Raw genomic sequence first — 4,343 nt, forward strand, 5'->3', positions numbered from 1 at the left:
TTAGTGCGAGAACAAACAACAAATTGCACTTCATGCAGCATCTTACAAAATAATAATAGTAATAATAATAATAATAATAATAATAATAATAATAATAATAATAATAATAATAATAAAAATAATAATAATAATAATAATAATAATAATAATAATAATAATAATAATAATAATAATAATAATAATAATAATAATAATAATAATAATAATAATAATAATAATAATAATAATAATAATAATAATAATAATAATAATAATAATAATAATAATAATAATAATAATAATAATAATAATAATAATAATAATAATAATAATAATAATAATAATAATAATAATAATAATAATAATAATAATAATAATAATAATAATAATAATAATAATAATAATAATAATAATAATAATAATAATAATAATAATAATAATAATAATAATAATAATAATAATAATAATAATAATAATAATAATAATAATAATAATAATAATAATAATAATAATAATAATAATAATAATAATAATAATAATAATAATAATAATAATAATAATAATAATAATAATAATAATAATAATAATAATAATAATAATAATAATAATAATAATAATAATAATAATAATAATAATAATAATAATAATAATAATAATAATAATAATAATAATAATACTAATAATAATAATAATAATAATAATAATAATAATAATAATAATAATAATAATAATAATAATTGTCAAGGAGGAAGTTTGAGTATGCGAGTTGTCTAGTAATCTGTGGGTTTAATGTAGTCCTAACTGGGTTCGACCAAACCAGTTGGTTATCTAATTCTGCTGTGTTATGTAAAGTTGCGGATGTGGAAGATCTATCTAGTTCTTGACTCATAGGAATAATCTTTTCTTATAGGAATAAAACGCTATAGTGCAGTAATACTCAATTGGCCACGATGCGACTGTTTTCTATCGCTATAGTTTATCGTCTGCACTTTCTTAATGTGTGAATGACACATTTCTATGTTTAACGAAACAGGTTGCTGCGAAAGAGCAACTAACACCAATTGGTATATATTTACAAAGACAGTAATTAAATGACATAAGCATAGAGTGTTTATAGGTAGATAGAATAGTACTTGGTTACAAAGTTTCTAGATACTGTAAGCTCCAGTATCACACTTCCCCTTCTCTGGAATGAAACAGTGTTTCACAATGTTTCATTCAGTGCCTCTATGTCAGCCGAGTTTATGTCGGATATTTCACTTGTTGGGGATAGTGGAGGTGTACAGTATTCTTGTGATGTCGTGCTGCTGTTGTACGACTTTTGCGATTTGGGCTCGGTTCTTTCTATTGGTTGTTCTTTCAGGCTTGTATCTTTTGTCTTCTCGTTCTTTTCTGTTACCAATTGATCTGTGTTGTTGTTATTGTTTCCGGGTTGTGATCCTTTACCAGTTGGTTGTGGAATTTCTTCCCTCATGTCCTTGCTGAGTGTCTCTGTATTGACTGTTTCTTTTGGTGCAGGAAGTATTGAGATAATGTTCGCTTGCTCTTTTTCTAATCTAGCTTGTTCTTGTTGTAGAATGGTTGCAATTTCGTGTTCTTCTTGGAATTTGTTCTCTGCGTCTAGAAATATGACTTGTGGGTTGTTGAATTTTGCTGTGTTGTCATTTAGTCTTTGTATTTTTTCAACTGTTTTATCGATTTTTGGAGTTGATTTAGTTGATTTAAAATCATTGTTATTGGTTACTTCATTGTTAGCGTTGTTTCGATCGTGTTGTACTGGTGGGCTGTCGGGTGATGTGAACATAAAGTCTTTCGGGTCGCTTGATGCGAATATAGTTTGAGGTGATTCGTTTTCTACGAATTGGTAAGTAATTGTGCTTGGTGATTGCTGTAGTGCGTTCGTGTCTACTTGTATGAATGATCTGTTTTGTTCGTGTTCTTGTGTGCTTTGTAATGCCATCATTTTCGAACGTTGTTTGAATGTTTCTCCTGGGTTGGCTTTTGGAGTTCGTGATCGTTTTTTGGAATCGCTTTGTTTTGTCCGATTCGGTTTCTTGGGTATTGTCGGGCTTTTAGTCTTTTGTTGTTGTTTGCGCTGATTTAGGCTTGCCACTTGTCGAACTTTCGCTGGGCTCCAGTTGGTTGGTTGCGCTCTTTGACGTGTGTTCCTGGAGTTCGTTTGTTGAATTTTGTGTCCACCAGTTGGTGGAGTCGCCTTTGTTACCTTCTGTTGCTTTGCTTCTTCTAAACAAAACTTTTTAATTTTTTCTTGGTTCCTTTTATATTCACCAACTGTTTTACATGCTACCATGTGTATTAGTCTTGGTTTTTGTTGTTCCTCTGTTGTTTCTGTGATAGGTTTTTGTTCGTTTACTATAGCAAGTTGGTTTTTTCTTATTACTGTGTTTTTTCTAAGTGGTGTGTCTATGGTTATTGTGTGTGGTGAGTAATTAGTGATGGTGCCGTCTTGTATTATGTTCCATTGTGGTGCCAGTGTATTTCGAGGTTCTTTTGTTTTTCTTGCGAGTGATTTTCGTGCTACGTTCTTTCGTGTTTTTATATATTTTGTAGTTTTATCACCAATTGTGAAGTGGATTTCAGATGGATATATCTTACGTGGGGACTTTGTTGTTCTGTAAGTTGTGGCTAGCGGTACATTTTCTGAATCGTCGCTTGAGGTTACTTCTACCGGTTGGTGACTGCCAGTTGGTAAGTTTGTAGGTGTCGACGGTTGAGTGTCTTCGTTATTATTGTCGCTTTGGTATCTAATGTCAAGTTCTTGTTCCGATTCACCATCTCGTCTCCAAATCTCCTCCATCGTGAGGGCATTCTGCTTGAGCACTTTCTTGTCTAAACAGTAGTTTGTTAGGTTTTTGTATGTGAGGTTTTTGTGTGATGCTTTTGTTGTGATGTTCGATATTTCGGTGTTTGGTTTTCCTCCGAAGTGTGCTCCAAAAGGTGATAATTTTGTTGTAGTGTTGGGTATTAATCTGATGTTTTCTATGATGTTCGCTAGCCTATTGGTTAGTGTTGTGTTAGACCAGTTTGGGTCTATATCTAATACCGCTAATCTTCTTTTTATTGTTTGGATTAGTCTTTCTACCATGACTGTACCTCTATGATCACCAGCTGGTGCTAGTATTAGTTTTATGTTTTTATTTTTGCAAAATATGTCGAATTCTTTTGCTTTAAATGCTTGTGCTTGGTCGCATCTAATTGAGCGCGGAATTCCGTGCACTTTACAGTAGCTTTCGAGATATTCTATGGCTGTGTTTGTGTCACAGTTGTTGAATATTTCTGCATGTGGGTATCTCGATAGTTTATCTACTGTTACTAAGATATAGTTATTTTGTGTGTTATTCTTAAACGGGATTGGGCCTGCGAAGTCCATTTGTATTTCTTCGTTGGGTTCTACCAGTGTTGGTAGTGAGCCTAAATTGGTTCTTGCAATTATTGGTTTTAAATTTTTACCTTTTTCAGTGCAATGTTTGCAGCTCTGCGCCTGTGCGACGTTCTCACTATGTATGTGTGGATACCATATTAATTTCGCAAGGGCCAACATTCCCGCTTGACCTGGATGTTTGCTGTAAACTGTTTGAAGGACCATCGGTCTTAATTTAGCTGGAATAACTAGGCGGTTGTCATATAAAAGACAACCCGAAGGTGTAACTGAGAGGTCGCGATGAATTTTGTAAAATATAGGATTTGTTTTCTTCAGCGAGAGCCAATCTTGTTTTTCTACGAGGTCGATAATGGGGCCTAGATCCTTTTTTGAATTTTCTGCTATGAATTCCTCGTTAAAGACTTTCATAAGATTAAATCTGTAATCGGGTGTTGGTGTGTCGTCTATGGCTTTAAATAGTTCTTCATGTTTATCAGGAATAAGGGAGGATAGGCCTTTGCCTTTATTGGAATCGATATCAGTCTGTGTGCTATTGTCGCGCACAATTTTGTTTGGGATTTGGATCTCCATTGGAGTTTTATTTTTGTTTGGACCACGGAAGCGTTTATTTATTGGAATTTCAAATGTGTTTAATTTTGGACGAGCGCGGGTTGTAATTGCGATTAATTTTGGTTTAATTCTTGTTAACAAAGAGTGAGAAAGAAGCGACTTACATTTAGATTTACTATGGCAAAAAGCGCTCTCTTTTGTGTGTGTGTTTTCTTTAGCGTGCTTGACGTCATTTCGTTCGTTTTGAGTTAAGCTCTCTGATTGGTTTGAATTACCAGTTGGTTTATTTGAACCAAATGAATTTATGCTTTGTTTTAAAATCGCGTGTTTCATTTCCTCTATCAGGTTTATTACGAACTTTTCGTCGTCCTCGTTTGTTGGCGATGGTGAGCCTGATGGATTTCTACTTAAA

Source organism: Convolutriloba macropyga, chromosome 5 (genome assembly GCF_964194025.1).
Source record: "Convolutriloba macropyga chromosome 5, txConMacr16.3, whole genome shotgun sequence".
Classification (NCBI taxonomy): Eukaryota; Metazoa; Xenacoelomorpha; order Acoela; family Convolutidae; genus Convolutriloba; species Convolutriloba macropyga.